The sequence below is a fragment of the Takifugu rubripes genome, chromosome 19 (genome assembly GCF_901000725.2).
Source record: "Takifugu rubripes chromosome 19, fTakRub1.2, whole genome shotgun sequence".
In the NCBI taxonomy this organism is placed as follows: domain Eukaryota; kingdom Metazoa; phylum Chordata; class Actinopteri; order Tetraodontiformes; family Tetraodontidae; genus Takifugu; species Takifugu rubripes.
The window spans coordinates 18,200,274-18,220,667 of record NC_042303.1 but is presented as its reverse complement, the minus strand read 5'-3'; the positions used below and the strand labels follow the sequence as shown (position 1 = coordinate 18,220,667).

General features: G+C 46.4%; 1 long non-coding RNA gene and 1 other non-coding gene across 2 annotated transcripts in view; both read left to right on the top strand.

Annotated features, from left to right (window-relative positions):
* The first annotated feature begins 10,500 nt into the window (after nt 1-10,500).
* The window catches only part of LOC115246973 (uncharacterized), a 15,477-nt gene continuing 5,583 nt past the window's right edge, over nt 10,501-20,394 (top strand). The window contains exons 1-2 of the long non-coding RNA XR_003886078.1: nt 10,501-11,157; nt 12,298-12,476. This is a non-coding gene — a long non-coding RNA (uncharacterized lncRNA). The remainder of the gene's footprint in view (nt 11,158-12,297; nt 12,477-20,394) is intronic.
* On the top strand, nt 20,002-20,080 carry mir135a (microRNA mir-135a). Its single transcript, NR_105361.1, has one exon. It is a non-coding gene; the product is annotated as a microRNA mir-135a (primary transcript).

The following is a 20,394-nucleotide window of genomic DNA, read 5'->3' as shown; positions in this document are numbered from 1 at the left end:
TCGAGGTCGTGCTCTCATCACGGCTGTAAATATAATAGCAGTTGCTCATTAAAGCTGATAAAAGAGCGCGTCAGCAGCGGAGGGATGATGGATGAAATGAATAAATGAACTGCAGATCTGAAGCAAACAAAACTAAAGTGTAAGATTGTGTCTACAGGACGCGGACGTCCCCCTTCAGGTCTCATCAGTCCAGGTCATCATTTAATGTCTGTTTAGGATGGAAGGTGTTTTTAAAAACATAATCTCCTTTCACCAGAGGTATAAAACAATCATCATTATCAGGCACAGCGACACCCAGTTCAGACCTGTCACGGGCGACATGGTGCCTGCCTGATTGTGATTAGCAAAGTAATCAAAGATAATTGCGGTTCTGTCAACCTGTTCCTGCTGCACATCTCGCTCGGTCACATCTCTCAGGGAGGAGATTAATCCAAGACCCTCAACCGTGCTCCGTCATCAGACAGATTTGTCTATTTAGTTCTTTTTTGGGGAAATATTCTCCAGGTTCGGGAGCCAAACACCTTTATTTTGATGTTATCTGTGTTCAGTCCTAGTTTCAGCATTTATAAGTAACATTGGGATAGTTTTACTATCATTGTGAGGACCATTTTGTGTCTGGGCTTCCTCAGCGACGTTCCTACCTTCATCCCGGCCGGTTGATCATTTTACGCTCAGATTCAAATAAAGCCACAGATTTAAGTACTTGCCGTGCACAAACGTGTTATTATATTGTTATTAACATTAATCACTAAAGTGTTTCCCATCTAAAGTGGCAGTTCTCTTGTTTGGCGCCACCTCACCAGTGTGAGCTTCTACAGCCAATTAAACATGATAATTATGACATTATAATGATACACACACACACACACACACACACACACACACACACACACACACACACACACACACACACACAGAGCTTGTATCTTTGTTATTATGTTTGTGGCATTTTTCATCCTATATAGTCTATTAGTGGCTTTTGAGATAAAATCTTATGTTTTGAGTCCATTTCCCCAACACACTCATTACCTTACTGTCGTTCACCTGTGTCTACTCCTTAAAAGCATCTTCCTGGAGTGGAGGCTACCTCTGAACCATCTCTGACTCCTCTGCTGCTTCATTAAGATGTTGCTGCCTTTGCAACTTTGTTTTCAAGCATTCGCCATGAAACATTGTTGCTATTATTGGATGTATGACGGCGTACGAGCAGACGGCCGTAGCGGAGTAGCCAGGATGTGTCCGCCAGCTCCGGCTGTCAGGAAACGACGTTAGTCAGCGTGCACGTCTCTGTAGGCCCATGATTGACGAAGAGCCTGATGATAAAAGTAGTAATCACCCTGCCAGTGACTGAAGTGGATGCTGTTGTGAAAACCTGGTGTTTTCTGTGTGGGTTCACAAACAGCTGTTATTAGTGTGTGTGTGTGTGTGTGTGTATGTGCGTGTGTGTGTGTGTCATCAACACCCCCTTGCCCAACTGCCAATCCATCAAGATGCTCTATGACAATGTGGGAAGTGTGTAAGAGTGTGTGTGTGTGTGTGTGTGGATGGGGGACCTTTGGGTTGCCATGTGTTGTCTGTTACTACAGCAGAGCGAGAGTGTGTGTCAGAGGCTTGCGTAGATGAGCTCCCGAGCAAGTGTGACATCTTAAATTAGACAACATTCCTGGCCACAGAAGTGCTCAGCCCTGCCAAACACACGGCAGACAGCGCCATTCATGTGTGGCAGACTATGACAAGACACACACGCGTACACACACTCGCGCAGACGCGGTGACTCATACGTCTTAATTAGAAGCTAAGCAGCAGCGTGTTAGCATTAGTGAGGAGAGACAAGCCTGTCACTGCAGGCAAATGAGAGAGCGCGATTGGGCACACGTGCACGAGCATGTGAGGCAATTTCAGGGCCTGAAGTCCAATTAATTCAATACCTGCAGAACTCTGATATGTGAGCTGAGGTTGGAATATCCAGGCTCACATCAACACACGTGCAGGAAGCTTAGGAGGCAAAATGTGAGCATAATGACACAGCGCACATGTGTGTGTGTGTGTGTGTGTGTGTGTGTGTGGTAAAGTGAACACTCTTAATATGATGTGTAACACTAATATGACTGGCTGGATGGTTGCACTGGTCAGTGGCATTTTTCGAAGTTCATGCAATGCTCACACATGCGCGTGGGCGCATGCACGCACACACACACACACACACACACGCACACGCACGCAGATGGTGGCATTTGGTCAGAATTGTGCTGGGGATTTGGGGTGGGGTGTTCACTGACGTCCTTGTTGCCATGGGGATGAAATGACCTTAAAAGGCTCCTCGTGAGGGAGGTATGGGGGAGTTTGACAGATCAGTTCACCTTAATGTCAAACAAAGACACAACTATTAAAAAGGAAGTGAAAGACAGACTGTGCCCACGGAAGTCATGGCAGGAATTCAAGTACTCCTGAAATTATGAGAAGGTCAAAGGTCATCATAAATCCCCAACTGGAGGATGTTCATGATACCGGGAGCCGAACTCCGACAGTGACGTCCACACCGCCCACTTCCAGACCAACACAACCCATTTTGCCCCTGACTCCTTCCTCTCCAACTTTTAAAACTTTTCTCTCTATATATTGGCAATTCTGCTCCACCTCTCCATCCTACCCCCCCCCCCCCCCACACACACACACACACGCACACACACACTGATGAGCTGAATGCTGCGCCACTCATCAGATTGCCTGCCTCTCCTGTCCTGCTTTCTTTAACACTTGTAGAAATGACCTGACACATTCAATCCCAAGTTATTACACAGATGTGCCCACTCTCTCACTCGTTCTCTCTCTATCTCACACACACACACACACACACACACCGAAACGTGTACACCCCCAGTAGGACATTTTACACATACATGCACAAGCACACACACCTCCCCATTACAGGAGCCCAAATGAAAATGAATTATGTATCCTGCTTGGCCACTTGTAACAAGCTTATGATACATTGGCTGTTTCCACACAATTGGGCAGAGAGAAAAACATATGAAATTGGAAAAGTGGTGAGACAGACAGACAAACAGAAACACACAAACACACACACACCATCATGTATTAGGGATGTTATTTCAAAGATTAGCTTGCGCACATGGAACTCCTTACATCAAATACTGTATTTGATGAAACCCTGGCCAACTCCTCCACAGCGCTCACGCTCCACCAAGGTCATTGGCCTCCCCCCAGGCTTAAGCATTCCCCTTGAATCCCCCATAATCCTCAGTGTTTAAGCCTGAGGTACAAATACTTTCTATTCAACCTGCACAAAAGTGTCTGCTAATACGTAGAAGCTTGTGCATTTGTGTATGTATGTGTGTCCTGGTGTGCTGCAGGGAATCTGTGAGTGTATACCTGTGTGCGTGTGTATGCATGTGCGCGCGCGTGCACGTTCTGTGCAGGGATTTATGTTTAAAACCCATCCGTGTTTAGTATTCCTGCCGCCACGCGTCCTTGCATCCCCGTGCTTATTATTTCCTGCTCTGTTCTCCCTTTTCAGACAAGACAGCTGATGAGAGGACGGTATAAAAAAGGGGGAGAGGAGATATAGGAGGAGGCAGAGTGAGCAACAACACGTGGGCATTGAGATAAAGATTGGAGTAACTTCAGTACTCTTGTGTTCATTCTATATCAGACTTAAATTGGAACTCGGCCTTGGCCAAACCCACCCTCAGCCGTCTAATATCACAGCGTCACGTGCGCTTTTGTTACATAAACTAAGTCATTTTGCGGTGACGTTCGGCGACAGGACTTGTGACTTTTATTCTAAAGTCAGCTCAGTCGTCACAGGCGATTAGTTTCAGGCAAACGCTGAGGAAGTGGCAGCAGCGTCAATTGAGTCCGGACTAAATCTAATTTAAGGTGTTTTCAGGCTGCTGTCCCCCCTCCAGATGGTGAACTTTTTATTGTGGGTGGACCTCAAAGCAGAGTACAGACAAGAGTTTTAATAAAACCAGTTGGAGTAAATAAACAATAAGCAGCACACAATCAATCAAATGCCCATTTTGTGAGGTGGCAGGTGAAGGTTTTCTGTTGGGTGGTGAAAAAGGCTTCGTGCAGCTCTGCTTTCTCTGCACACTTCAAGAAGCTGAGATCTTTTCATTCATGGCGTTCAGAGGAAAGATTTGGATCTCGCCGCAAACACAAATTCTTCATTAATGTCAGCTTTTGTTGTCAGAGGTGTTGGATCAAGAGCTGGAATCCAGTGCAACATAACTATCCAGGATAGTTGATAGAGCGACCGTCCTCCATTAACGAACATAACTAACTAACACAGTAAAAGTAGGATTTGGCCCATCAGGAGCAGGAACGAGATCAGAACCACACTCTAGATTATAGGCTTCAAACTCTGGCCTGCGGGCCAAATTTGGCCCGCAATGTAATTATATTTGGCCCGCGAAGCCATGCCAATTGACTATTATTGCTTAAAGCGTATGTGCTAATACTACAAATAGCAGAATGCTCTGCTGGTGTTTTGGTGTGAAAATCCACACTCCACATCAGTTGGTGGTGGTAATGCACCAATTTGTGGCTTGCCAACCACCAAGAAAGAGAAAGTAGTCATAGCGACCTTATATGCTAATGCTAATTGTGGCACTACCCCTCTGAAAAATGATTAAAGGCAGAAAATAGGACCTTTCTGAACAGGTAGGAGGCAGAATATCTGTTGTATGTAAAAGATGTACCCGTCTGTCTTGTATGTGGAGCCAATGTTCATTACAAGGAGAACAACAGCAGATGACGCTATAAACGCAAGCACAAGCACCTGGAAATTACTCAAAGGTGCCAGAAAGTAGAAGAGATGAAAAGGCATCACATTTACATTACATTAACTTACAATGGCAAAAGATTACTGTTGGAATTTAATTCAGAAGGCTGCAAATAAAAAGAGAAGAAATGAATGCCAGTGATGTGTGCAGTAATAAATTATATATTGTATTGTGTGAAGCTTTGCTTGTTCCATGTTCAGTTGTTGAGCAAAACTAGTTTGGGTCCATATCAAAAGGTTCCGTGTTATAGCTAGAGGAAGATTATTTCAATAAATATCAATGTTGGCCCGTGACTTTGTCCCAGTTTTGAATTTTGGCCCACTGGGTATTTGAGTTTGACACCTCTGCTCTAGATCATACTAAGCTATATAAACCAAGTTTCAGAAGTGGTTGTGAACTTATAGAGAGCATTAGCAGCTCCGCGGTGCAGCCCAGTTCAGTTTCAGGGTGACTGAAGTGCACGTGGAGGATGGAGACCACTGGGTCTGCACAATGGGCCCAACAGGAAGCTGACAGGAGCATCTCTACCCAGGAACTGTTGAGCCTTCTCACTCACTGCTCCACATTCTTCTGTCTGGATCAACTGTCTGTGAGAAACGTGGCGCTGATTGAATTGATTCAAATCATCAAAGAGATTTCAGATATCCACGTCTACCATCATCTCACATTTGAAAAGCTACGAAACCTCCTCCCGCCAGGAGGAGAAGCGGCACCAGTTTGCTCGTGCGGATGTTCTGTAATCACTTTACCTGCTGTGGCGTCATTTTAATGTCAAGTGTTTTGAATTTTCAGTGTGGGGAAAATAAACCATCATGCAATAAAGAGACGTGCGTTACAGAAGAGCAAATGTGAGTATTGTTTTATTTTTTTTTAAAATCTTTTTGTTCTGCTGAAGCGTTGGCCGCGCAGGAGGCTCAGCTTACAATCACTGCTTTCCAAAAGGGTGCTAAAATTTAATGTAAATTGTTAATGTACCTAACTCCTGTTTTTGCTGTGGGGCAGCATGTTTTTATGAGCATGTAGTGCATGTTTGTGCGGGTCAGTAGTCATTATAATCCACAATAGGTTCAAAGTCAACACCAATATTTGGTCTCCAGGGTACCGCTCACCCCTGCTAGTTAGATGAAAAAGGCAACACAAGAGTCAGGAAGTAAAGGACCTCACATAAAATCAGGCATAATAACATCCTTGACTACATGCTGGAAGCAAGTATCACTGAACAAAACCTCTCTTCAGACCACGTTTTTTTTAAGAATTCGTTGTACGTTTTATTACTAAAATTAAAAGCATTTTTAAAAAATTGCTAAAAGCCGAGGGTCAAAGTCGTGCTCATACCTTCCTACAATAGCAAGAAGACTGTGTAAAACCCACAGTGACTCAATAAACCATTAAAATCATACAGGAAGCTGGTGGAAGTGCGTTAACAAAAGAACTGGCTGAATATAAGCCAACAGCAGGTTCTTCCACCTCCCCCTAAACACAAGCTGTGAAAATCATTTATATCACATCCACTTTAGCGTCACGCAGCTTGCAGCAGTCGTATACCGATGCAAACATTCTGCAACCACCTCAACTCCACATATACACCTCCAAAACCTTCAACATCCTTCATCACCTGCACCGGCAGCTTCGTGTCACACATGCTCCTTGATTCTATAAATCTGTGGCTCTTTTTTGGATTTCAACCAAATGCAATAGTTTAAAAGTTGGGTCGTGAGTAAATATTAATTTATACATGCACAGTGGTTGCTGGTTTAGTTTGGTCCCGAACTGTAAATGTTAACACCATGGGGGATTTAAACCCCCGTGTGGGTAAGCGTGATCCTTTTTTGAGGTGGTTACAGACTTTATGAAGCATATTATGAGCCCAGAAAGTGGTTAGACGGAGGGGTCGTTGTTGATTGATGCTGGTTGGAGCGTCTCAAATGCTGGTTGGCTTCTCGCATGCAGAAAGTGACATTGGTTTAGTCTGAAGAATATTGATCTCGAAGGGCTCCTGTAGAGCACAGATATGGAGGGCTGTATTGATGTTCACCAGGGTTCTCATTTCAAGCTCATCTCTCCTAACTTCTCTCTCTCTCTCTTTCTGTGTGAGTGTGTGTGTGTGTGTGTGTGTGTGTGTGTGTGTGTGTGTTGCAGCAGTGCCGGAGGCTACTCAAGTGTGAAATCGTGTGACGGTTTCTTCATTGCGCTTCATTTAGCTACGCATTGCCCATCTCTCATTCCTGACAAGTTGCTTAACTGCTCCAAAATGCAAGCGCCTCGGGGTGGGGTGGTGGTGTAGTCCTGTCAGTGTACAATGAGATGTGTGTGTGTGTGTCTCTGTGTGTGTGTGTGTGTTTGTGTGTGTATAATAAAACCAGCAGCTGCCATGGAAACTAGAGCAGAGGCTAACTCATCCCACACCTAGGGACCCATCAGGACGTCGGCCATGGTTCAGATTCACATGCGCCCCAAACCCCGACATGCACACACAATTGCGTAGTCAAGGCATGTAAAAAGGCCTCGTGCACAAAGAAAGCGACACACACATGCACACCTTAGTGGTACTTGAACAACATGGATGTTCAATAACCAGCCGCAATCTTCTCTCTCCTTACCAATTGTGTGTGTGTGTGTGTGTGTGTGCATGCATGCGTGTGTGTTTAAATAGGTAGATAAGAGTGACAGTGTACTCAAGTTGACATGAAGACAGCAGCTTTCTCCATGTGACAGGTTTATTGCATTTCTAATCTCTGTTTACTTAAACCCTCAACATCCACACACACACAAACACACACACATCCACACACACACACACACACACACCAATATAGATATGCATACACGCAAACATTCATTCATACACACTCTGCATGGCTTTATCCTCCCCCTGTCACAATGAAAAGGGCAGAGGAAGCCAATCAAAATGATCACCATTAAGAATATTACCCATCAGCCTGTGGGGGTGGGGGCAGCTGGGTTGGACAGCTTGTCAAGGTTCTGACATTTATAAAATGGATTGCAGGGCACACACTGAGGAAATAAGGTGCGTCTAAGCAATATGGTGTACGCAGATATGTTGATTGAAAAGGAGATGCTGTTGAAGGTGATCTCCACCTCCGGCGTCACAAAAGTGTCACAAGCTGAGCAAAGACGACAACACTTTAGGTGGATGACAGATTTGTTCCCTTGACAGGTCTGCAGATGGAGCTAAACCGGAAGAGATGCGATTTAAACGACGACGCGGTGGAGGTTATTGACTCAACGAGGCAGCGGCAGAAACGGAAGATAAGGACGAACGTATGCAGGAGATGATGACAGACTGCAGCTTTAGGGATGCAGAGTTCTCTCATCTCATGTACTTGTTAAACCGAAAACACAATAACAACGTTCAAATATAGATTTTTACAGCCTTCAACTCTTTTCACCACCATCTGCAGTGAGAAAATGCAAGTTATGTCTATTCATATACTGTAGCTCTTCCTAAGTTGGAGTCTCTCAGGGGTTTTGTAACGCCCACACAATGAAACAGTAAATGAAAACGGCCCCCCGCAGCCCTAAACCCACAAAGAGCGCAAGAGAAACCACCCACCGAAACCTTATTAAGGGAAGTAAAACAAACTTTTAGGCTGGATTTCACTGCAACGACCAAGTAGAAGAAAGTAAGTAAAGTGTGAAAGTGCAAGAGGTGGGCAAACACTGATTAATGGAAACTGCTTTCCTGGGAAGGTAGCATCACGTCTATCGGGTGCAACCCCATCCAAGCACCCCGATCAGCTGGTTAAACCTGACTGCTTAACCGCGACCACATTACTAATCAGACATCTTTAAAAGGTTCTCTTTAGGTTTCATGCTACACGTGAAGCGTGTGTGTGTGAGAGAGCTGCATGGCGGTGCGTTCGAGGGAATGTCGGATGTGTTGTTTTTGTTCTTTTGAATAATTCTATTGAAAGTGTGGGTTTAAAAAGGTGAAACCTGAGTTTCAATGATGATCCTTGAGAGAAAAAATAATAAGCTACTTCTTTGAAATCATCACACTCCCTACAGATGCTCCTCACAGCAAAGTTTTCTTTACATCGCAGCATGGAAGCCGGCGGAGATGCGTTCATGGAACAGGCGCTGCCTTCAACTTGACCTTCCTTTCTCTTCATAAACAATTTCACTTTGGTTTGAATTCTTGTTTAATCTCCTGCTTTTCTTCAGATAAACTTCTGTCGCTGCAGCAGATCAAAGGTTTCACCGGAAGTCGACACAACACCTCATCGAAATGTTGCACTACTACTACTGTAAACATATAACATGCACAAACCCCAGTATGACCCTAATTTCCAGAACAGGGGATGTAAGAAGTGAAGAAATGACATCAGGAGCACGTTAGTAGCTGAGCAAGTATTATATTTAACAGAAAATGTTGCACTAACTCTTATTGACTGGGTGCTCGGGGCTCAGATGGTGGAGGGGTTCTCTCGTAGAGATGTCCCTGGTGTCAGAAATAAAAAGGTCAACATTCTGTCCACAACCACCATATTAGTGCAGCGTGGATCCAGCGTGAGCTCTCTCATCTTTGGAGGGTTCAGTGTCACCTGTTTCCTCAGCACCACTCCACCATCTCTGTTCCTCTTCAGGGGAGCTTTCCTCTCTGTCTTCAGCAAAGCTGATGATGCCGCGGGATGAGTGGATGTTTGGGATGTCGAGGAGTGCAGAACCTCTGTGGTGTATTCGTGTGTGGTGGTGGAGGTCACAGCAGCACCAGAGGGATGGACACACAAAAATGGCCGAAGTCGCTGAGAGTCTTTAATGGACAACGGCGCTTCAGAAGGACATGATGGGAGGAAACCTTCTGGATGGAAGATAAAATAAACTACTAACAATCATAAACATTAGACATAATTACCATAGCGATGCACAAACCTAACTACAAGAACTTGGCTATAAGGGAGGTATTACCAGAACCAAAGCACCACCTTACAGTGAGGCAGATGATAAGCTGTACTTTAAAAACAAATTAGAGTGCTCGGCGCAGTAATTACTGCATAGACAAGAGCAAGAACAAGTGCGACTGCCTATAAGAACAGCCACCCGTCTCAGGGATCAGCACCTCGTAGTACTGAAGGGCTTTGAGAGCTGCTCAAGGACCACGTCACCTCCAGGCAGTCCTGGGCTCTTCACAAGTCCAGATTACAGTGGAGAACCTGGATCGCTGATCTATTTTGGACCATCTCACCCATATACTTATATCTTTAGTTAATGTATGCATCTTATGGTACATCTCATACAGGAAAAAAGGAGCTATGATGTGACGTGATGGTGTCTAAGCCCAGACATTCTGAATGGAGTCATGGAAAATGCCTTTTGCTGCCCTGCAGTCGCTCTAGGTTGTCTTTAACGGGAACAGCTACTCTTTGTTTTTCACCACTAGATTTAACCAAATCCTACAAACCGGAACTTCACAACTTTGATAGAGAACTTTTTTAAATCAAGATTTCCCTCCGTGAGCTCATTTTTTTTGGTTGTAAAACTGTGAAAAGGAGGGGTTGGACAGAACAAAGTAGCCCTCACATGCGGCCACTTGCATGTGACCTGGACATTCATTCATGCACGAGCCTCAGGCTGACAGCCAACAATGGAAACCAAGGAGACACCTGCATGTCTGATACCCCCCCGCCCCATCCTCCTCCTCTTCAGCCGCTCTCCTCCACCTCCATTAAGATTCAGTTCGGGGTGAAGCTCTGTCTCCGTGAGTGGCTTAACCATGCGTGTCATGGTGAGACGCTGTGAATGATAATGAACGAAGCGAGCGCCTGCGTGTGCAGACGAGGAGGAGAGGAGGTGGCGTGCCTGCTGAATCACACCCTCTATCACCCCTCCATCCACCTACCGACCCATCCATTCCTCCTCCACCTCTTCCTCGTTGGTGGCGGCGGCGCGAAGGACTGCCCCCGTGTTCTGACACCCTCACACATACGTAGACGCACACCTCCGCGATGTGTCACTACCAACCTGCCTCTTCCCATCATTCCCGCTTGCAGTTGCATCTACCTACACTTGCGCTTTTCTCGTCCCCGCTCTCTCTCTCCGTCCATCCACCCCTGCTTGTCCTCGACGTCCCCCCTACGCCGTGTGTCACCGCTGTTGGGGAAGAAAGAAAAATGCTCCGGCTGACAAGAGTGAAAGAGAAAACGGTGAAAAGAGTCAAAGGTAGTGAAAGCTGGAGAGTGTTTTCGGCGCATCGGTGCCTCCACCCGCCATGAGTCCAACTCTTCTCTGATGGAGTATCCCGGTCGGCAGAGAGAGGCAGAAGCGACACGAGGAAAAAGTAGAAGAGAAGAAGGACAAGAGGAGACAGAAGGCTGCTCGCATCAGGACGGTATGGAGACACAAACTAATGAGAAGAATTAGGCTGTTTTTCTGTACACTCTCGTCAGTCTTCTCTCTAACAACTTCAGCTCTTCTTTGTGCCATTTCTCATCATCCCTCGCTCTTTCCACATATCCTCTCTGCTCAGTTGGCTCCTCGGGGATTAGTTGAGATATTTTCTAATTGTGAAACTACTCTCTGAACTTGAGCAGAGAGAATACTTTCTTATTCTAATGACCCCCCCCCCCCCCTCCTTCTGCAGACCCTCTCTGTGCCTCTGACTTGGTCTACCTTCCTCTCTTACCCCCCTTCTCCATCTGTCTGTCTTTGAGAAGCAAATAATTGGACGTGGAGACGGGCTTTTCTGCCGCTCAGTCGGGATTGTGGCTGCTCGGTACTTCACACACAATTACACGCAAGCGCTCGGTGCTCCGGCTGTGTGGACATGAATTTGCTTTTCCTGTGTGAGAGCGATACAGAAAAAAAAAACAACTCTACAACCAGCAAATATCAGAGATGTTTTATGTAACTGCAATTTAACCAACCCAAGATAAAGGGTGATACAAGAGCTCCATTAGCACCTTTGTTCTGTAGTTTGATGTTTTTTTTATATAAACTCTTACTCAATTGCATGATTTAAAAAAAAATAACTTCATAATCAATAATACTATTAGTGGCAGTATTCTTTCATTGATATTTAAAATACAAATGATGAGGAACAGGGAGGAACTTCAGAAGCTGGAGGATCTGGGAGACGTTTGAGAGGATTAGAAGGAAAAGAGAGAATGCAATTAAGCGGAGGACTGAAGAGCTGCAGAGACAAAACGACATGAATCGTGTTGTAATGCGAGTGAGCTGTAGCCTGAGACTGATGGGAGACCCACACACACACACACGCACACACACGCACGCACACACACACACAGACTGTACACTTTCTGTTGAGAGGCAGAGGTCTGAAGTGATGAAGAGGGGATCCTTACAGAGCTTCACACATTCCCAGCACACAAACCCTCAAATGACGGATGGAAGGACTCTGCGTCAGTGTGACCCTTTTCACAAATGTTTTCCTTCACCGATTCCTTTTTTCCTCTGCTGGATTTCATTCTTCAGTCTCTCTCTCTCCCTCTCTCCCTCCCTCTCTCTCCAGACCTCCCTCCTCCCTATCTCCTCCTCCTACTACTGCTCCTTGGCTCTATCCAGTCCAGCCTCGTCAACTGTGCACACTCCTCTGGCTGAGTGTGCGCGTGCATGTGTCTCCTCAAGTACAGAGGCGCAGCCGCTCATTTTTACTCCACGGGGCAGACGAGTGCCGGGTTCCACTCTGAGGTGAGTGTGTCGACTCGCTATCTAATAAACACACTTTTAACTGGTTCAGCCAGTCATTTACTCTATAAATCCCTTAAAAGTGAAAGTACGGTGTGTATGGTTGTGTGTGTGTGTGTGTGTGTGTGTGTGTGTGTGTAGTGCAGCCATAGGGTAAGCTTGACTGAATCTTTACGTGCTCTGTGTATGAATAACAGAACACAGCTTGAGTTTAAAGTCTTTGCCAGTACAGGCTGATCATGCAGCCTCTTTCCCTCCCCTCTTCTCATCCTGTCACGCTCTTTTCCTATTCTGTGTGATTTGACTTCACAGTAACTTTATTGGCGTGTCTGGCTATTAAAACTTTGCTGCCAAAGCTGTGGACGACTGTTTATGCGTTTAAATGGAACTGTAACTTTGGGGTTTTTTGCCTCTTTCTCTCACATTTACATGTATTGCACATATACACACATTCCGAGGCAGATTGAAATATTTCCCGGCGGGCTTGCAGGGCCAACAGAAATAGATCTAATTCTAAATCAGGATGGAGAGCGAGAGACTCGGGGAGACTCGACACCCTCCCTTCTTCCAGTCGCAGCCAGCAGCTACAACACAGGAAAAAAAAAAGGGAAAAAGTTGAAAGATTAGCTGTGGCTAATAACGGTGTGAATATGCTGCAACAGTGTGAAACAGGAACGCTGCTGCCAACTCTGCACCACTCTGCTCCTAATTCTGGACACCAGATGTCTCGAGATTAAAAAAAAGGTCTTTGAAAAACTGGGGAAAACAACGTAGCTTTCCGATTGGCAACCTCGCCACCCCCAGAATAATGCTAAAGATGTTATGCTGCCTTGCCTCTTGGAAAGTGAACTTGAGAGAGATTTGAGGGGGCTTAAGCTGTATGGATTTGTTCGTTCCAGCTCTTGGTTGCTACAGTAGCCGACTGTGCCGGAGAAAGAAGCCGGATTAAGCCTGTAAGACTGAGGTAAAGATACCAATCTGGAACTGATGAGTTTCTAGCTGCCGGTCTATCCTCACACCTGTCTGTCTTCCCACCATGCGTATGTGTCAGAGCTGCGATAGGATAGGTCACAGCCCACCGGCTGCCTCCAGTGGCCCAGGGAGGGGTGAAAAGATGGAGATGAAGGAAGGGGTGAAGGGAGGGGAGATAGGATGAAGGAATGTGTGTGTGTGTGTGCGTGTGTGTGTGTGTTGAAGGGTGAGTTTGTGACAGTGGGTAGGAGATAAAACAGGATGAGGGTGGGGGGTGGGGGGATAAGATGTGCTGAAGGCTGGATAAGCAGCACCTGGCTAGAGAGAGAAAAATAAGATAAGAGAGCACAAAGGGGAAGTGAGGGTGGGGGTTGCAGAGGTGGGTGAAGGTGCTGTGAAGCTACCTGCTACAGTCATGCTGAAGCTCACGCGGAGCTTCCTTCTCTCTTACTAACCAGCCTCTGCTTGCTCTCCCCTTCTCCGTTTTTTGACAATGAGCCTGACAGCAAAGAACAAAAGGCGACATAACACATGCAAACCTTCCCCTCTCTGCAGTCAGGCTGGAGGAGGAGGAGGAGAGGAGGAGGAGGAAAGGAGGAGGAGGAGAGGAGGAAGAGAGAGGGATGAGTAAGACATAACAAGGAAGGTGAATGTGGTAATCAAAATATGTTACAAAACAATGAAAATGAGCTGCGGCGTTGCTTCCACGCAAAAGTCAAACTTGCACTTGTGAACCGTGGCAAATGAGTAGGTGGGACGATGTCTCCTGAACTAACCGATGACGTCCACGGGGACGTCCTTAAACTCAGATGTAACCTTTAATGATGCGATTTATGTCAACATGTCAGGGCACTTAAAACCCTACAATTATTCACATGTTTAAAGCAGCCTGTGCTAGTTGCTCGGCAACAGTCAGCAACGTTGCTTGCAGACCTGCCACAGCAAGTGCATCGCGCAGTCACATGACAGCAGCTACCGAGTTTATTCACATCTGATTTAGGTGGTTAAAAAAAGTTGAGCGGGAAAAGGGAAGATGGAAGATCACTGCTGCGTGAGTTTAGTCCCGAACATCCAGTGATGAAGGATCAAACACAACTGAGGACTCTCTGTTCCTAAAACACACCTTTGCACGGTCGAAGTGGTGGAAGAGAGCCGTCAGTGGCTCGCCTGCCCTCTAGTGGTGGGCTCGCCTCTCCCGTCTGGTTTCTTCAAAAACCATTTAAACTTTGTGAATGAGGCGACTTAAACAGATCGTTGACATTGGAATGATGGAAAATGGAGGAACCCATGCAGGTCTCCCATGTTGGCTGGTCCTGTGGACTGGTCTCACTGGTCTGACGATACTGGTGGCTGCTGTGTGTTCCGACCCCGGAGATGCTGGTACCCGCCGAGCAGCGATCAGGCTGACAGTGATTGCAGCTGCAGTAATTAAAGAAGTGTTAGCGCTGAGTGAATAAAACATGCATCAATCCACCCCCCGCCTTCCTTCTCTCCACTGCTACTGTTTTTCCTTGTTCCTTTCTCTTTTATCTCCCGTCTCTTGCCTCCCCCCTCTCTCTCCCCCTTTAATCACCCTCTTCCCATTTTTTTGGCTTTTTCTTTTTTCCACCCACCTTCAATTATTGTGTCTTCTTCTCCTTTATGGACCTTCTGGTTCTGACTCCCCCTCTTTTCCATTTTTCCTCCTTCACTATTCTCTCCCAGATCACACTTTTCACCTTCCCCCCCTCTTGCTTCAGCGTTTCCTCCTCCTCTTCCTCCTCCTCCTCCTCTCATTCCCAGAGGTGAGACTTTGTGTGCAAGCTGTTGCAGCAAGGGCAGCGCTAGCGTAGACAGAGCTGGTCTACAGGGGATGTGTACAGAAACTCAGTCTAGGACACACACACACACACACACGCACACACACACACACACACACACACACACACACACACACACACACACACACACACTCCCTCTCTCTCGCCACTGCAGGTGCTGCGTCAAGATAAATGAGCTGTCATTAGCCAATCAGGTCAGCCAGTGGGAGGGCGATGAATGCCGAGGAGCGAGATGGGTTTGTAGAGGTCAAGCCTCTGACAGGGGAGATGTGTGTGTTTATGTGTTTCACTGCACAGAATGAGGCTGAGAAGGAGGATTCCTCAATTAAGTCCACTCTCCCAGGTTTCTCCTCCACCTCCTCTGCTTGTGCAGCCCTTCTTGTCCTTCCTTTACTACTGTTCCCTCTTCCATTTTCCCACCAGTGCTCCTCAGGGAGGTGGAGGAGTTCTGGGTCTGTTTTTGTGCAGTTGTTTGACGGCCTAATGGGCATTTTCAGCAGATTGTTTGTGTCTTTATGAGGAAACAGAGGATGAGGAGGAATTAAAGGCATTTGGGACCTATGAAACTAACTGGAGTGAGTGCTAAGACAGCGTATCCCATATGCTTGATAGAACACTATAATTGATCAGTGTGTGTATGTGTGTGTGTACATGGAAGTGCAGATGTGTATGTGTGTGCACATTTGCTTGTTTGACATTTAAATGGATTTGTGCTCAGAAAGAAGGTAAATGATTAAACCCATGGAAAAATCCTCTAATCTCCCACACTTTCTCCGTGTGTGTGTGTGTGTGTGTGTGTGTGTGTGTGTGTGTGTGTGTGTGTGTGTGTGGTTTCAGGATGGCCACTGGCTTTCTTTGATCACTAATCCCTTCTCTGGCCTGACTTTCTGTCCCTCAGTCTTTTTTCTTCTGCCCATCTCTCTGCTCTCCTCTCATCTTCTCTCTCTTTGTGCAACCATGTCTGTATTGTGAGCAGCTTACAGAGGAATAACTAGGCCAGGGTACCCTCTCCCCCCTCACCCCCTCTTTCTGAGTCGGTTCCACCTCACAATTGTTTTACTGTTCTTTGCTGTCTCGAAAGCCTGGAAGTTGATTTTGATACCTCACTCCTGGGTCAAACTCCAGGCTGCTGTTGTTCCGTCTCTTAAACGTGGCATGTATAGAAAGCTAAAAGAAGATTTCTGCTCCAAACTGCAGAACTGATGCTTCAGCAGTCTGTTTCGCACAGCCACTTAAAGTCGGGCCTGAGTGAACATCGCCGAGGCTGAATGTCAGGGTCAACATTGTGCATCGGCGTGCATACGCTCTGCTCTCGTTAATACAGTATTGAATACCTGTCCTCAGGTGTGTCACAGAACCCATAATTTATGTATCCTCCAGTATTTCTAGTTCCCAAGTTTGGAATCAAACATTTATTTAGAAACGGACACAAAAATGAAGTCAGAGGTTGCTAGAAACTGCTAGAAACATGGTTGAGCATTAATGTTGCACCCATTAAGGCGGTGCTGCGTCATTATTTGTTTAAATATGTTAAGTTAATGATAGTTTGATTAAAGGTATGTTAAAAATACTGGAATAAACCTGTCTGGCTTAGTTATATTCAATCAAAAGCTTCGTCTAATAGATAAGAAGAAACGTAAAGTGGGTTGAGAGCGTCCCAGAGCTCAACGGTTGGTCAGATAATGGTAGAACTGGTGAGACGCCATAATCCCGCTGCTCTCTGTCAGGGCTGTGGTAAGCTCTGTTCCCCACTGGGAAGGTTATAATTAATGTAGCTCTCTTGGCTCTCTGTACTCCTGTTCTCGCTCCACAAGAGGGCAAGAGAATAACCTGGAGAAGCACAGCACAAAGTGCATTCATCAGCTACCTTGTGGACGTGAAGTGCCGACATTTTCAGTGCGGAACAGAATCTACAGAAGCTGCACTCAAACATGTCGACCTTTAATTCCCCATTAAACGCTCAACTGTGGCAGATGGCTGCAGAGATATCGACTATTTAAAGAATTATAATAAGACATTAAAACCTGGGTGCACCCCCACAAAGAAACAAGTCCTTCTTAGTTAAGTGTGTCCACCGTGGAGGTCATGTCCGCAGCACCCTTTTGGGTTTTGGTATGCAGCAAACGACTTGATAACGGGAAGGAGTAAAGTCAGAATTTTGGGGCACCTCCTCCATCCTTGCCGGCGTCTCGTTTTGGAACAGTTGTTCCTGACCCCATCAGCACAGGGCAGCGCATCCACCTGAGCCGAGTCTACCAGCTGTAGCCGGCTGGGGCGGCGGTCGCCGTGGCATCCTGCCTTTCTTATTCAGGACCGACTGCAATGAAGCCGAGTGTGGGAAGTGTTCTGCAAGTTGTCCGGCTTTGCAGCCCTGATCCAGAGAGTGTCGATGTACAGTTCAGGTTGAAAGGAGGTTCAGGTTGAAAGGAGGTGCAGCTACTGTGGAAAGGATCATGTTTTTAGTTCTGAGTCGCTTCCGTGATGATGCGAGATGAAGATTTCTCGAAAAAGTGTCGATTAAAACAGGCACAGGTGACGTTACGATTGAAGGTCCTGTGTGTGTGCACGCGCGTGTGTGTGTGTGTGTTCACGAGAGGAATTTGGAAATATGTGTGTGTCGAAAGGACAACCACAAAGCAGTCGCCTGTGAGAGAAAGCTCTTGTGTGAGAGAGTCAATGGGCTCTTTGTTCACCGGGACAGTTGGCCATTAGGACAAACTGGGACTGCAACGCACCAGGGTACACCTGACAGACACACACACACACACACACACACACACACACTTATCATTTTAGTGTTTCCGTTCTCTCTTTTCCTCCTTTGTCCCTCCCTTGTCTTCGTCATGCTGGCGTCTTTGCAGAGAAACAGGAACCATTTCTTTTCTTTTTTTCTCTTTCTTTTGTTAAGTCTTATCAAAACTGGGGGGTTGGTGTGTGAGAGTTCTCACCTGAAAGCAGGACAGAGGGCATTTGTGCTGGGAAACCTGGAGCGGGTCAGTGAGAAACAGGACAGCGAGGGAGGGGGGGGGGGAGAATGCAGTAGAAGCTTTCTGCAGAAATAAGTGCAGGAATGCAGGACAGATGCTGCTCTTAATGTCCATATGAGAGGACCGAAGGAACTTTGTCTTTGTCCTTCTGAATTAGATAAGGACGCTGGAGGTTCGGACAAATACATGGAGATGGTTCCCATGACGTAAGTCAAAAACCAGCACCTTCGTTTGAATGAGGTCTTTAATGCAAATGAGAATATTTCTGTGAATTCTGTGGAGGAGTAAAACACTGGATGAGAGGATGTGGTCACCTGCTGCTGGTCGCTCTTTACCTCCATCTCACTTTGAGAGGGAACAGTCACTCTTCAGCATCACTTCTACTCACATCCTGTGTCTCTATGAGGTGTGTGTGTGTGTTTGTGTGTGTGTGTGTGTGTGCGTGCTGAGGTATATGGCGGGGTATAAATAATGGATAAAGGTCTAATAAGCTTTCTGCTGGACATCTCGGGGCTGTTGACCGTTGGGATCAGCTTGAGGATTTAGCTGCTGGAATTCAAAAGCATAAAACTCGGCTTATCTACTGAGCACACACGTGCATGCATGCTCATACACTTTTGTGAAGCCGCAGCAACATTGATCTTCTTATCTCGCCGTACAAACAAGAAGATAGCAAATAAATCACGTTGTCTGGTTCTGCGGAGGCTCTCGATAAGACACAAATCAGCCCGAACAGACACACATATAAACGTGTACGTGCACGTAGGACGGAAAAATGGAAGGGCTGACTTTTGCATTAACCTCTCTGCTGTTATTCTCAAACACCGCTTCTTGATCTCTCATTTGGTCTTATCTTTGCCTTTGCAGCCTCCTGACTTTGCCACTGCCCTGCGTGTTGCGAGTGCGGCGCCCAGTGTTGCCCCTCTTTAATGTAGCTCTTTGCTCATCAGTACACAGGCAGATATTTTCTTGGTTGCTGACAATCTCAAAGCTGTTTGAGTGTATTTCTGCCTTTGATCTTATAGAAAGGATTTACAGTTTTAGCCGCGAGCCAGATGTGATAAAACCACAATATAGGAAGCTTCAGTCAGCGGCTGAGAGTTAGCTTAGCATAGGCCCGAGGCTAGAGGGAAGCAGCCATAACTGGTCGTTCCAGTGGACCACGCTCGCTAAAGTTCCAATATTATAGTGAGATAATAACATACAAACATTTGACAATCGTCAAATTGACAGTTGTTGATCTTGTTGCTGGCGCTCAGCTTGTTTCTGTCTGTGAGTCCTGAGGTCTGTGAAGACGTGCATGTTGCTGACCGTCCTCCTTCTAACTGCTGATGTCCATTCATCCAGTGGACAATTTAAAGTCCCCACAGTTCTCCAACTCTATAAAAGAGCCCCCCACATTTATGCATCAGCAGAATGAGGCTGGCTGCTTTGTGACTGGCAGCACCGGGGCTTGTAATAGACAGGACAGAGGTGGGGGGGTGGGGGGGGGGGGGGGGGACACAGGAGACAAGGAGGATGCACAGTGGAGAGAGGTGTCTCAGCAACCTCTGTAAATCCTCTGCAGGGCCTTGTAAGCTGTCAGACAAGTTGAGAGTGTTAAAGGCATGATGAGAGTGACCTCCCCCCCAACACACACACACACACACACACACACACACACACACACACACACACACACGCACACACACACACACACACACACACACACAGAAAAGTGAACTCCTGCTCCCAGCCGGACTGACTCGCTGCTGTGTTTTATGGCTTTCTATTCCTATGTGATTTTCTCTAGCATGTCACATAGGGTCTAAAGCCATTGGGTACAGAGTGGGAGATCGGCAGACGCGGTTTAGCTGGACGCATAGAACAACTGAGACGCCTCGTGTTTTGCGTGTGTCTGTGTTTTTTGTCACCCGCTCACTCCCACATGCATTGCAGGCACGCACGTTAACTCTCCCCAGCCAGGCCTGCTGGGGCTGCTGACTCAGGATGGTATTTAATGAAGCTCTCAGTTTCACCTCATGTCTCCCAGTCTCAGGGCTCTCCCTCTTATTGGCCAGTAGCACTTTAGTGAAAAAATGTTAACGTTTGGGCTTTTGGAAACCTTAAGACTACTTCTGGGAGTGTGTGTGTGTGTGTGTG